A 15,878-nucleotide genomic window follows, 5' to 3' on the forward strand; every position below is an offset into this window, starting at 1 on the left:
TTATTATTTTATTTATTTTCTCCTTGTTAGCAGATTGTTTTGTTTGTTATTATGAGGAAGGTTCTTGCAAGCATTTTGTCTCAATGACAAAACCTTGTAAAACAACAACTGGCTTTTAATAAGGGTTAGTGCAGCCCCTTGAGTTGGTTTGCTGATAGAATAACAAGATGGAGTGGGCATGTGGGTTTATGGGTTTGTCTGTTTTGGTTTATGGTCGGGCTATTTCTGTATTGTATTTATTAACCACTGCAAACATTTAGCTATTTCAGCCAAAAGACATTCATTGCTTCATTGTGTGCGAACTGAACTGCCATACCTAATTAGTTTTTCTTATCTAAAGCGAGGCACTGGGTTTCATGAAGTAAAGACATTAAAGTGATATTATCAAAGAACAAATAATATAATATTCTTCTTAGATATGAAAAACTGAAATTATAAGCAAAGAACAAACACACACTAAAGTCTTATTTGGTTCGGTATAATCAGTATTATAGTTTATGGTGGCTAATGGAAGGGGGGTGCTTCTGTATAGCTGACATAATAGAATCAGTTTGCGGATATTATGACTCCTATTTACTGTTAAGTTAGGTCAGTTGGGTTTGGTTTTATTTCTATCTCTTTCTTTAGGGGTGATTTAACATCACCTGCTCTGGTCAGTGAGTTTAATCCTTTAATCCCAGTGTATGTAGGTAATTCTTTACCCCCACCAAGTAATAATTACAGCCTCTTTCCAGTGAACTGGCCCTCCTATGATTTAAATCCTGTTCGGAGCAGCTGTCCTTGTATTTTTAAAGTTTTTCCCCATGTGAAGAGCTGCTTGTCCTTCCACTTTATTTTTACATTTTTTAATCACCTCAGTGTGAAATTTGACCTTTGAGTGAAAATAGGTGAGGTCAAAAATGTTTTTGGCTAATCATGCCAACACCAACATATAGGCCTATTTGAGTATCAACAAGAAGAGTCAGTGTCAGTGTAAATACGTTCTGTCGTTGAACCTGTTTTTTAGCCCACATTTATTCAGGCTAAATATGTAAACAAAATGAACATTTAAGTCACGGGCTCCACGTACGCCGCTGTTTCCAATGCACTTTGTCAGAATTCGTTTTTAGAACAACTTTTCCACTTCAGCCAAGTGTAAAAACATTTTTACAAAAGTAAAACCACAAGTAAACCCACCATGCCTCACCAGGAGACATCTTTGTTGTGTCCTGCTTCCCACTCACTCTCAGTCAGGTGGCCTAAATCAGGGATCTGACGTGCAAGCCAAATATTGACATATGTAAACAAGGTTTTATCAATATAAGTGAACCTGGAGCCATTTAACGTCAGAGAGGACAGAGTGAGTTTGTGGTATACATGTAATATTCTGCAGAGAGTCACGTTGCAACCTGGTATGATGCCAAAATCTTCATATAAACGTGAACTTTTCACAACTGGGTGAGACAAAACGTGACACCGACATGGTTTACTAGAGGAACAGCCTATGCTTTGGCTGACAGGTGTAAGGCCCCTGACCTGAGAGTGACAGTAAAATAGTTATAGATTAACTGAAATGAAATAAACCATTCCATCTTACAGGTGTTTGGCAGAAGTTCAATATCACGGCACAGATCAAAGACGCGAGAGTTGGCAAAGACTCCGACATGTCGAGACATCACTTGGCGTTAGATGTCCTCCGCTATGACACACGCACACACATGCAGCGTGAGAATAATTGTATCAATACAACAATTCAAATATACTAAATTAAAATGTATATGTCATTATTAGATTGTTAATACTAGTGAATCTCTTTAGTGGAACTGCAAACAACTCTAGACGTCTGAAATGCGACAAACTACGCACTGACACACAGGGGACACAGATCAAACCTCTGGCTTAATCTTTAACAATACATTGTCCTTTATGAGCTTAATTTATGACTCACTTTTAATGTAAAATCTAAACAGAGAGAGAGAATAAGTAATAAATAAATGTAAATAAATGTACTGAAGTAAAAACTATAATATTCAGTTATCAAGGCTACGATCCTTACCACAACAAACCGGGTTTGACTCCAGCTTTGGTCCTTTGTTGCAAGTTTCTCTCCGCTGCATTTTCTGTCTAACTCTTGAGTTGTCACCATCCAATGTAACGTAGCAAACAGTAGAAATACTCAATGTTAGGATTGAGTCTATGTGTGTATTCAAGCCCATAGCAACCACTGAGGAGTCTGAGGTCATGTCCTTAATATTTGTGCACATCTGACAGGTTGAATGACGAGTTTCCATTGTACCATTACACACCATACTATTGGGCTCATTTTTATTCCTTATGTCCAACACCTCTTATCAACAGCCCCAAAATAATCTTGGCAACGTGTCTCAACATTTATGGCTGGAAACAATGATTCATAAGTCACAATTAAAAAAGATAATAAAGATAATAAAATAAAAAAACATGCGCATGTCTTTTCATGCAAATTTTAATCAAAGATTTGCATGACATTTATGCTGAGCTGGGAAATTTGGAATCTTGGCCCGTCTCCAAAGCTATGTCCTAGACTCTAGAGCAATAATTAACCTGAGGCACAACACACCCTGTAACAAAAGACAGTAGATTATTATACTCTCATAAATTCTCTGACAATAGATGAATAATACTAATAGGTTACAATAACAAACACTTTTATTTCGAAATAGAAATGTGTTGTGTTGTCTTCTGTTAGTGTAACGCTTAGACGTTAAGTTGCAATGGCAACGAGGGTGATCGCGACCACTCAGGACTACCAGGACCGCATCATCACACTGAAAGCCTGTGTCGATAGGTTAATTAGGACCCCGTGAATGAGCGGATGAGTGATGCGATCCCTGGCTCAGTAAGATCAGCAAACAGGCAGACTGTTAAACTGCCAAAGCTGGTGATAGAAAAATGTGACGGAGAAGTCAGCCAGTGGCAAGAATTCTGGTCCCAGTATGAAACGGCTGTTCATGAGAATGATGCACTGTGTAAGGAGAGGGAAAAGTTCACCTGCCTGAGATCCTGCCTGACTGGGACAGCTGCAAGAGCTGTTGCAGGACTAAGCATGACTGATGGGAATTATGATGCAGCAGTGGAATTACTTCAGAACCGTTTTGGAAGAAAAGACATTGTTATTAGTGCACATAAGTCCAAATTGTTGAACCTTGCCCCTGTTAAAAGATCATCAGATGTTGCAGCACTGTATGATGGATGTGATCCGCGGTCTACAATCCATGGGTGTTCACAATGATACATATGGCTGCCTACAGCCTACAGCTGATACCAGAGGACAAAGCATTAACCTACACATGCAAGTCAGACCCAAATGGTGAATGGAAGGTGCCTGAGCTCATTCATTTCCTTTGGAATGAGGTTCAAAGTAGAGAAAGAGCACTTCAGCTGACCAGACCAGGTAACACACAAAGGGACATTCTGCCAAATAATAGACCCGTCTGTAAGTCAGCACCCTCTTATGAAAGAAAACCTAAAAGTTGGAGTATGCCCTCAGCTACTGCACTGCACACAGCGAGCACAGCACCACAGACCTGTATATATTGTGATAGCCCCAACCACAAACCAGAACATTGCCCTGACAGTTCTGTGCCAGCTCGCAAAGAAAAATTAAGGAAGCTGGGAAGAAGATGCTACGTGTGTCTGGGTCCAAAACATATAGCGAAATTCTGTAGAATTAAAAGTGTTTGCACTTTATGTGGACGTAGACATCGCCAGTCAGTGTTTGACCAAAATAATAACCCCCAGACAAGTGTGAACAGTGGTAGTACGGAGGTTTTGTATCCTCTGTATCCAACACAGCAAAACCAAAGGTTAGTACACAGAATACAGTGCTGCTCCAGACGGTGAAAGCATGGACAGAGAGGCCAACAGGGAGAAAAATAGTACACTGTCTGTTGAATGGAGGCAGCCAAAGAAGCTTCATTCATGAAGGTGTGGGGAAAACCTTGGGATTACCAGCGCTAGGGAAAGAGACACTGCATCTGCACACCTTTGGATCTGCTGCTCCTGTGACAGTACAGCGCAACATTGTGATAGTATCACTGCAAAACATGTGGAAAACAGAACAGAAAATTGAGATTGAGGCGATGGAAACACCTCAAGTGTCCCCAGCGAACCCATCCAAGAGGAGAAAGGGTCTCCAGCTGGCTGATTTTCCACTGGATGGTCCTGATGATCCAGAACTGTCACTACTAATAGGAGCTGACTATTACTGGCAGGTGGTATCTGGCAAGGTCCAGAGAATCTCAGAATCACTTTTGGCCATAGAAAGCAGCTTTGGGTTGGCTCTGCAGGGGCCTATTTCGTGATCCAGTGTAACCGGCACCACTTGAACAGACTGTAACTTACAAAAGTGGTCGCTATCAAGTCTGAAGACAACTTCAGAATTGCAAAAAGACGGTTTGAAAGCTTCAAGAAGAGACTAAAGATAGATGCAACTTTGTACTCCAGATACAATGATGTCATCACAGATTATCTACAGCAAAGACATCTGTGAGAGCATCTGTAACTGGGAACACCTCAGCAGAAGTGACTGTGAAATACTACATGCCACATCATGCTGTTCTCCGAGAAAACAAAGCGACAACAAAACTGAGAGTAGTGTTTGATGCATCATCACATGAGGAAAGTTGCCCTTCCCTAAATGACTGTTTACTGACTGGGCACTAGCCTTCACTGCAGACATCACTAAGGCATTCTTGCAAATACCTGTAGCAGAGAAAGATAAAGATGCTGTTAGATTCCTGTGGCTTCATGGACCTCCAAACAACAACTGTAAAGATTAATTGCACATTATGAGAATGAGTAGAGTAGTATTTGGAGTGTCACCCAGCCCATTCCTGCTAGCTGCCACCATAAACAAACACTTAACACAGTATGGAAGTCAGCAGCCGAGGTGAGGGAGATATAATGGGTTTTAAAAGGGAGACAGCTAGTTAAGCGGGTGGTATCACGTTGTTACATCTGTAGGAGTTTAAAGGTGAAACCAGCTCAGCAGGTGACAGCTCCATTACCCAGAGACACACCCAGAGTCACAGAGTCACCGCCCTTTGAAGTAACTGGTGTAGATTTTGCAGGTCCACTTTATGTAAGGTCTAGTGGACGGCCTAAGAAAGCATACGTTGCACTTTACACTTGTGCAGTCACTAGAGCAGTGCATTTAGAGTTAGTGTCGGACCAGACCACTGAAAATCTTCTCTTGGCTTTAAAGAGATTTATTGCTAGACGAGGGCTGTGTAAGATCATTTACTCAGACAATGCCAAAACATTTAAAAGAGCAGACCAAGACTTAAGAGAACTTTGGAAGTCATTGAAAGGATCCGAGCTCACATAGTTTTTCACTGACAGAGACTTGTAAGGTCTGTAAAAACATGTTTAAGGAAGATCCTGGGCAAAGCATCTTTAAGTTTTGAGGAGTTAACAACCATGCTCACAGAGGTGGAAGCGGTGTTGAACTCCAGGCCCCTCTCATATGTTCATGAAGATGCCTCAGACACTCACACCTGCCCATTTCCTTGTTGGTAAAAGACTGACTTCTTTACCACCAAAGACTCTGCTTCCTCCCTCTCAGATAACAACAGTGAGTAGAGAGGACATGGGCAAAAGATGGAGATACCGGCAGAGACTCATAACCAGCTTTTGGAAGAGCTGGCGAAACGATTACTTCACAAATGTGAGACACCTTTACCCACTGAGCTGAAAGTGGGAGATGTCATCCTGGTCGGTGAGGACAACACACCCCGACAGACCTGGAAAATAGGAAGGATAACTCCAGGGAGTTTCCAGGGAGAGATGGACTCGCTCGCTCCTGTATGTTCATACATCCACAGGCAGTTTATTAAGAAGACCTGTTCAGCTAATTTATCCGTTAGAGATTAATTAATTAAAGTGATTGCATTGTGATGTGATGAACATGATATTGATGTTCATCACTATCATGGAAGGAATCTATTGGTTGCTAGGTAACGTATCAGATTTTTTCCTCCTCGTTTCTTTTATGTCGCCGTTGTCGTTTCTTTTCTTCTTCTTTGTAACAATGTTGGACGAGTTTAAATGAGTAAATATAATCGGTTTGAATGAGAAGCTTTTTTTTTTTTTTGGAAGCTCAAACAATTTAAACGACATGTACTGAGTCATTTAGTTGCAGTTGACTAACACCTGGTCTGTGCTGCCAGGTTCCCTTCAGGGCACAGGTTCAGTGTAGAAAACTAGAGGGTCTGTACTGCTGAGAGACAGCCTGAGATTTCTCTGGACTCCCACTCCTTTGCTCTGCTCTCCAAGTGTGTAATCCCAACAGCTGGTTAGACAGTTTAAACACACACGGTAACCTCAGTATCTCGCTGTGTCACCATGGAGCCTTCTCCAGCTGCCAAATCCAAATACTTCACTGCATCCTGGCAGTTCTCCCACAGCACTGATAAATGTGGCTTTGGTACGGGCCTTTCATTGCAGTGTCTGTCCTCGCACTGAGCAAAAAAAACAAAACAAATGTAATCACATGTGTGCTCTCCATATGTTGGTAGTGTTATGGTTTTATCTGATTAATAGGAAACGTCTGGGTGATGTGCAAAGTATGTAACATTATAAGCACGGTCTGCTGCTGCTATCTAGTGGTTATATTTGAGAACTGCAGCTTCTGTCAAAGTTAGACCAAAGGTCTTGGAATCACAGAGATTGCTAAAAAAGTTTCTTTGTGCTCCTTTTTTGTAAAGACCACAGGCTGAAATTGGATATCAATGCAGCAAGGACTTTACCTTTGTACATGAGTTGGCCACCACCACCAGGTGAGCTACCAGGGCACCCCAACTTCATATTTTTTTTAACATGATTTGATGCTCAGCAATTAAACATAACAAATTTTTGTCTCCAGACAGACAGATAATGTGTCCATGTTGACCTTTAGTAAGTATTTATATTTAGTATTCTAATTCATCTTACCCCTATCAGGTTCATGGGGGGCTGGAGTCAATCCCAGTTGCCGTTGGGCGAGGGGTGGGTTACACCCTGGACAAGTCGCCACAGGGCTGACACATAGAGACAAACAAACGTAGGGGAAATTTAGAGTCGCCAATTAACCAGCATGTTTTTGACTTGGAGGAAGCCGGGGTACCCAGAGAGAACCCACGCAAACATCAGGGGAATATGTAAACTCACACAGCAAGGCTCCAGCCGGGGTTTGAACCATGAACCTTCTTGCTGTGACTGCACTGCATGATTGCTACAATTATAATTGCTTAGCAACAGTTGGCATAAGTCCTTCCTTCACTTGTGTAGAGCGCCACCTTAAGGACAAAAGCTGCGTTCTAAATCCAGATTACATGCTAATTGTACATAGTATAACCACACGAATATACTTAGATAAATAGTATACTGCTTTGCATTTGGAATAAAAGAACCCAGGATACTTTATGCTTACAGAAATGATGCAATACATACAACAATAATTTCCAAATCTTGATTTGCAGACTCCAATCTGTGATTGAATTTGTTTCCTGATGAGAAAAAATGGACAGGATAAATCTGGGAAGAGGGGATATGACATTTGAACTGTAACAGACAGATACATACACAAGTGTTGTGGTTTTTAGTCCAGATATGCACAATTTTATATCAATAAACATACTGTACCGATGTCTATTTATGTTTGATGTTTGCTCTATAAGAGAAAAGTGTAAAATTGTCAAATCCCTTGTGTGTAATTCTGATTCTGATATCTATAAATAATGAAAGTCTTGAGTTGTTGTAATGTTTCCTCCTGTCCACATGGACCACTAAGAGTTTCCTAAAAATGCTACTAACATGCATTAAGTGCATGCTGTGTATACGTTAATTCTGCTAAAATAATATACATTATACATTTTTATTTTGATGCTTTAAGTATAATTCAAACTTTTGTACTTTTACTTGTTTCCAGCTTTAAAGGCAGGGCTTTTACCTGTAATAGAGTACTTTTACTTTTACTATCAGAGTACCTTTGCAGCCGTCCTAGTTACCTAGTTACCTCAACCTCAGTCTCACTCAGGTGGAACAAGAAATTCTTTTGAAAAAACCCTGTTCCTTCACTAGGGGGAGTACTTGTTTTTCATATCGCTGTCACAATATTCCCCGACATATGATATCCTTGATGATAAGACAGCCATTTTCTGACGACTGTATTGTGTCATTATCTGCTCCGTGTCATTGTTTCCCGCGCTGCCCTCGGTTTGACCCCTTCAATAGTTCCCCTGAGCTGTGTTGCAAACTCAGATAGATAGTCCTGCGAAACCTGGTGAGCTTACACCACTGCCTGCTGACAGAGATAAGAAATCATACACCACAGGGCAGACATGGACCTCCATCCATCTGAAATGAGAGGTGTTGTTCTCAGCAAAAACACTTTGAACAATATTATTTAACCACAGCGTCAGTGCTCCACGTGAAGGTCTGCGAGGAGCTCAGGAACGAATGAGATGGAGGAGCTCGCGTTTGAAGTTGAGACTGAATGATGAATGCTTGGTGTTTTGATGAACCTCCACTGTCAGTGTTTTCGTGTTTTAGTGATAAATTCTTCTGTTTGTGCGATGATGCATTCGAGGGCCCATTCTCTCTACGCCGTGGACGGCTGGATGGAGCTTTTTTCTCCTGATTGCTCCCATGTTTCCCACCCCCAGAGACTCCGCAGGATCAAATTACATCGGCCAGAGCTTGATGAAACCGTGGCACAAAGTCATCCATCAAACCCACAACTTTCACATGATTTCCCTCCATCGTATCTGATGTGATTAAGACGGCGTGATCAGGAGCTGCAGGGAGTTAACAGCAGGCGCTGGAATGACACATTTAAGAGTTGGAGCTTTTGACAGATGATGGCTAACATATTCAATGTCTTTAAATATGATCGTTTTGTCCTAAACAAACGGACAAAAATCAACAAATCTACCATCTGAAGACAAACAACACACACACAAAAATGAAACAAATAAACACATCTTAGTGTGTCTCATTGTTGCCTTCAGGATGTTGATGTAAAACTAATCGTTATTCTAAGTCCTTTATCCCCTCTGTATGTCCTTATTATTATCCTAATCCTCATAATTCCTCACAGGTTATTTTTTGGGGGGTTTTGTGCAAGCGGTGAAGAAGATAAACAAAGTCCATGAGTAGAGAAGCCGTACACAGATGACACTACATCTGTGACTACTGCTGCCGTTATCTTATCTGACCAGAATAACCAGTTTAGGGTAGGAAATTCCCATGCTGAACCAGTCTAGTATTGATCGGCTGTATCAGAGAAGAAAGGAGGCTGATCGGACTGGATCTTCCTTCCCCACATCCCCACCTCGCACTGTGGATTGTTGGATGTAGCTTTTACACTCATCTCTACTCCCTAATGTTACCTTCCATATAGTTTTTGCTCATTGAGGTGACACCCTTACATCATTCGCATGCAACCTGATTATAAGCATCTATGAATATCTGAATCATTTCTCTTCAAGGATGCTCTGACCTCTCGGCAGCTCAGTTATAGACACAGGTCTACAAAGACGTTGGGTTCAGTGCTTATATCTATGTGGAGGTGTGAAAGAAACAAACATACCAAAATCATGACACATCAATTATTTTGGCCACGATGATCTGATATGGTGATGCGTTCACTAAACTACATTGACTATGAGTCTTTGATCTGTGCGAAATGATTCAAGTCTAGCAAAAGTTATTCTGCCGTTGCTGCCACAGACGACTGCGCTCTGTAAGTCCTTTGAAAAACAGAATTTGAAATGAAAGTTACAAGAGAAAAAAGAAAGTCCCCACAGTTCCTGTCAGCTGCAGGGCTCGGTGTGTCGGTTTATCAGCAGCATCTTTTCTCTACTGTGTAGATGTCCACTAAGCCAAGATGAGCCACAGTTTATCCTCTCACATCAGCTCAATAATTATTTCTTTCTCCGGCAGAGGCCTGGCAGCTCCTCTCCCTCTGTCAATCAATGGCAAGTAAGAACCCCCGTGAGCATCGGGACAAAGTGGGCATCGATCTGTGTGAAGTAAACATGTTAATAAAAGTCCCTCTGTACTGTCCCGACGATGGAGAAGCATCTGATCCTGGAGCATCACTCAGAACGAGGACTAAAGGAAGATGACGGCAGCTACTTTGTGTTCATCTTCATGTGGACAGAAGCACTCTGAGCTGTGTGGCACCTCACTGAATACAAGCTACCGGCAGGCGTGTACAGTAAATACTGTATATGGGGTCAATAGTGCCTTTCATTGCAAATTGGATATAAGGTAATCTGTGTCATCTACTGTGTCTTTGATAGGAACAGGTGAATTGAGGTATTGTGGAACATTATCCATTACTGGACGCTTTAAAGGACACTCATTTTGGGTAATACGCTTGTTTCCCATCAAAACCTACACTCAGAAGGGAAGATCAATATCAATTTTGTCTCTCCAGTAGTGCACAAAGACAAAGGAAGCAGGGAGAAAAACATCCTTCAAAAGCAAGAAATGAGACACAGTGAAGAAACAACATAGTATTACATTTAAGGTTCCTTTGCTAGTTATCACTAGTCTGTCTGTTCCTGTGTTGTTGCACACTCACCTGCATGACCCTCATTTATTTATTGGAAAGGCAGTAACATCTACCTGTGCATGGTGTACCCCACTTTGTCTCTCCTATCCCAGTCCTTCCTCTCAAAGTTTGACCCTCTGATGTCCTCTGCAGAGACTCTGAGTGTCCCCCTTTGTTGGCCTACATGTTTATGACAGCTGTGAGCTCAGTCTCCTCTCTGTGGCTACATTTTGCATTATACACCAGCCGTTTATCCACTCGTGATTTCTTTGAAGCTATTTGAAGCTAATTGTTTTGTTTTTTTTGGCCACTTGAGGGCAGCAGAACAACGTGATGGATTAAGTTGTTATGGCTAACACTGTCAATTAATCCAGCAGACACATTTATGTTTTTTAAAATTACATTACATTACATTTCCCTTCATATGAGTTGTATAACTCTCATTCTTTCTAAACATCATTTATATCTATACAATTGTACAATCCAGGGAGATCTAATACAACAACTCTGCCACAAATTCTACTTTAAAGAAGTTTATGATGTTTCAGTTTTTGTTGATTCTGTCAGAGAAGCATTTATTTAACCATTATGTTTACTACTGAAGTTGGAGTTTGCAGCAGTGTAAACTGGACTTCATCATATTGAGAGGTGTATGTAAATGGGTGGCCCAAGACCTTAATAATAAACATAAAGTTGAATTTATACTTCTTTGACAGTATCGACAAAAACTGAAACACAAGCTTCATAACAATAGGATTTAGAAATATATCTACATACATGTACAGTGTACTGGCTTTTATTTGTATATTAATCTATGCTTTGGTATAATTTTCTGTATGTTAATGCAATGAATGTTTATTGTCATTTTTGTGGATGCCAGGAAGATTAGCTGATTGCCATGGCATCAGCTACTGGGGGTTCTTTATATAGACACATCAACAAATAGACACAGAGCAACATTAGCAGACATTTGAAGTCTGTAAGTAGCCACCTGTTCAATCTCCAATAAGAGTCCAATATTCATCTTCTCTTAGCGTCAGTGTTGGTCTGTTTTCATATTAACCAGCTAATCTGTAACTGCAGTGGGTCTATCAGAGCTTTTTAGCTGAAAGGAACTGCCTGTTGCTGCTGGAAACAAGGCTGATGAGAGTAGCATGTTTATGATTCACCAAACTGATGAGGCCAAAATAAAATATTTCAGTTTGGTGCATGCGCATAACCATCTGCCAACCCCACGTTCATAAGAGGGAAATTGACCCTTCATAACATACTCTTAACATACTAGTCCCTAAACTGACTCTGGTTACACATACTAGTCCCATCTGTATACCCTGGAAAGTATTTGATGGGTTATGGTTAGGCACTAATATGTGTAACCAAAGTCAGTTTAGTGCACGTCACAGTCAGAGTTATGCAGGGGGTACATATCACAGGAAATGGAAAACAAGGCCTGCCATGAAATGCACCCCACCTGCATAATTTTGTTCCTGAGTTTGATAGGTCTGACAACAGAACAATCAATGGTGGATAGGGGGTTTATTTATTGTTTTTATTTTATTTTATAAAGCAGCAAGACAAATATTTAATATATTAAAAACAAGAGTATTTGATGGAGAGAACATGTCCTTTAGTGGTGAGAAACACACAGAGATTATGACTTGTCTACCAGTCTATAGGCATATAGACCACGTTACATTTTCATTATAGGTGATATTCTGGATCATAAGGCAATCTCATTCATAAATAATTAAAATCGTAAAATAGTATTTTCCCTTTCGTTTGTTTGCGATATTAAGGTTATTAATTGCTTCACTTTCCGAACAGCTGACTGGTTTGTGCGCGTTCCCGCGAGGGGGTGCGCATTTCACAGCAGGGGGGCTTAATACGGCACAACCCCGGAAGCGGACTGATGGGATGCAGGTCCGAGGTGAGCATCAACACAAACAAACAAAACTCACTTAATGTTGTTTTTGGCAGCGTGTCGCGTGTTGTGTTGCAGTTCATTTTTCAGGCCTCTGTCTCTCTCTGTTTGGGTTACTTCACTGTGATCCTGGATATTAATTTGTATCATGAAGCTGGTCATCACCTGTCTCTGTTAGCACGGTTAGTTTCCAGCTCTGCTGGTTATTGTTGTTATTGAGATGAGATGAAACGCTCAGGTGAGACCTGCAGGACAGACAATTAAAAGTGATTAAAGGTATTCAACGTGTAAAGAACATAATCACATAATTAGAAAAAAATAGAAAAACTAGAACTCATTTCCAAATGTTAAAAGTAGGGTTAAGGTTTAAAATAAGTGTTTGTTTTTTTTGTCAGATGATGAACAAATTATTTTGAGAATGATCCTGTAGGACTGATGACTGTTTATTAGTGATGTGATTTGTCCGTAGTCAGTCTGTGGACACGTTTTGGTGTGATACTCTGAAGTGAACTTGCTCCAGTGGACATTTACAATGGCCTACATTTGCAACCTGGTTCAGGTTTACCCTGCAGACCAGATTCATGGAGCGCAGCTTGCAGCCTGCAGTGCTAAGATAGCTGTAGAGGGTCAGTACTACCACACTGAAGGCTGACTGCTTGTTCCCTAGTTTTATGTCTTATATGCTGAAGCTGAAATGTGTAGTTTTGAGTGACTTCCTCAGAAAGTAATTCTCCTGTTGTGTTCAAGCAATCTAATTCAACGAGTAGGCCTAATAACCAAAATGTATCAATGGTTTTTCCAGTGCGTTTGACTGTATCTTCTTTGCTTTAAGTACGTTGCTTCGGTTGGGTGATAGTACATGGAAATTGTAAGGTCTGTCTCTTTTCAAGGATGGTTTTTCAATCTCAATGGTCTGCTTGATATTTCTCACTAGTCACTGACTTTGACCCTTTGCCATTCAATGTTGTGACCAGTTACCAGTCAGAACTCTGTATTTAGGTCACTTCATGGGTCATGGTTTACAGTTGAAAGCTCTAGAGTTTAAATATATTTGTATGTATACTGTTTATATAGATACAGACTCGTGTTCCCAAGGTCTACAATACATCTCCAGATATTACACTGGTTGCCAATGCCTTTGAGGAGGTGTACTTTACATCTAACCACTCATGAAAGAAGCCTGAACGAACACAAAGATGAAACAGAATGAGGGGGTCTTGAGGAAAAGCGTCTCCTCAAGGTGTAAAATCCTGTCAGCATCGCTGTGTCTGCAAGGAACTGAGCTGACTGCAATAATCCAAAACCGTCTGAGAGGAGTATGCTGTGCCATCGATGCCCATCACGCTGAAATATGACAGACATTAGCGCTCGCTTGCTGACTTCACATTCTTTAAAAGAAAAAGAAGATGCAATCCTGTAAATATGTGCTGTGTGAAGAAAAACAGGACAGAGGAATTTAACAGTGAGAAACAGATGAGCTGACGGTGACAGGCAAGTGTACAGTAAGTGTAACAGGGAGGGGGGGGCTGGGGGTCTTCATGCATAGACGTTGATCAAAAGCAGCACTGTAGCAAATCCTCCCCAGCAAATAGACTTTGTGTAATTACGTTGGTGATTGGAGCAGCGCAGCACTGAGGTAAGGAACATTTATCCTCTCGGCTCCTAGGAAACACACCAGAGTTGTCTTATTCACTTTGAGCACGAGTCAATACGTAGATGGACAAATGACAACATTTCCTGTCAAACGCTGCGCATTAACGACGGGCCTAGTCTCTGAAAGAACTACATACAGACGTTTCTTACAGTACAAGCTGCATTGAGCCTGAGATCACTGATGACCTGTCAGAGTGGGAAGAATTGAGATGTTGATTCTCTGATGGGGTCAGCAGAGGCTTTCTGCAGCAGATCCAGGCATGATAACAAAGTTATTTGGTTCTTATAGGGACTGGATTAGGATTGTGTCTTCGGGATTTCTTCATCTGATAAACAGCAGAACTGCTATTTTGGTTCCCAGGCGGTTAGTCTAGCTTAGCATAAAGAAGGTGAGATAAACAGCATTAGGTAGCTGTTTCCCTTTCAGTGTTTATACTAAATTAAGCTCATCTCCTGTTCTATTTAAATCTGGTATCAATCTTCTCATCCAAATCTCAACTGTGTGCTTTCCAACATTATTCCTTTAATGTTCAGGCCACCATACTTAATCCTCTCTACAAAGCTTCAACATGAGGGCTTTTTTGGGGGGCTTTTATTGGACAGTGTGGTGGAGACAGCAAGCGGAAACCTCTGTCGCGCCAATACAGAAGTGCTAAAAACTGCAGTTCCTCAAATGGACACTCGAGGCTGGCTACAGAACAAGTCAATCTCCATAAGTCCCTATGTTAGAATGTCCAACTTCACAGCAGAAATAAACATGTTTACAGCCTGGTACAAAACAAATAACCATTACAGGCGGCTTATTTGAGCATCCAGGCTTCATTCATCCAGCCTCAGCTCCACCCACGATCCACGTCTTTGCCCATTTTTGGATTAGTCTGAAGCCGGCGGAGGAAGGCCTGCCAACATGGCGACAGCCAGAGCCTTCACACTTTGAGCTTCACGACGGCTCTTCAGAAACCTGTGGCTGACGTCCATGTTTATACGGGCTATGGGGGCGACATGTAGCACGGATTTGCGGGCTGGAATCTGACATGGGCAGCTGCGAAGAGAACTCAGCCTTGATTAAAAGGGGCGTTGAAGATAAACAACTGTTGCCGGGCAAATCACCAGAGCTTTTTGAATTTCTGAAAACATTGTGTAAGTGTTGTTGCCTTTTTCAAGGTCTGGAAACAGCAGAAACAAAAAAATTTGTTTGGTTTGATTCAGCCAAATTATAAAAGATATAACCTGGAAGTGACACACTGTAACTCCTTGCTTATCATGTGTAACACATCATCAAATGATGGGTTTATACATCTACAGGTGTATCACACTTGTTATCCAAATCTCTTAGTGCTTCACACAATACATGTTTGTATTGTGCTGTACAACATGAACAAAAGCCACTTCCAGCTGCTATCTTTAGCCATATGGGTCACTGACATCTGTATTCATTCATGCATGCATTTCTCCTTAAGATAAAACAAAAGCATATAACACTGGAGCACTTAGAAACAAATGTTTCTTTCCTTTCCCTCTGCACGAAAAAATCGTTATCCAAGACACGAGGTCAGGACTGGATTTTCCTTAAAACACAGCGAGCTTCAATCTCTTGATGTGGGTCAACTCATCTGCATTTTCCCGCTCTCGCGCCTGTTCCTGCTGCTGTGGGTCCCCGGCACTGAGAGCTAACAGAGCGAGTGGGTGTGGGAGACTAATTGAGTGTCGAGGCTGTGTGAATAAAGCCACTCTGGTAATCGTCTG

At 41.3% G+C, this 15,878-nt stretch overlaps 1 protein-coding gene across 1 annotated transcript in view; it reads left to right on the forward strand.

The window, feature by feature from the left end:
* The first annotated feature begins 12,405 nt into the window (after nucleotides 1-12,405).
* Nucleotides 12,406-15,878, forward strand: part of LOC104931638 (retinoic acid receptor beta) — a 171,054-nt gene continuing 167,581 nt past the window's right edge. Inside the window, exon 1 of the mRNA XM_027286249.1 lies at nucleotides 12,406-12,485. The gene's annotated coding sequence lies outside the window, so the exon portion shown is untranslated. The remainder of the gene's footprint in view (nucleotides 12,486-15,878) is intronic.

The sequence above is a fragment of the Larimichthys crocea genome, chromosome XIII (assembly GCF_000972845.2).
Source record: "Larimichthys crocea isolate SSNF chromosome XIII, L_crocea_2.0, whole genome shotgun sequence".
NCBI classification, from domain to species: domain Eukaryota; kingdom Metazoa; phylum Chordata; class Actinopteri; family Sciaenidae; genus Larimichthys; species Larimichthys crocea.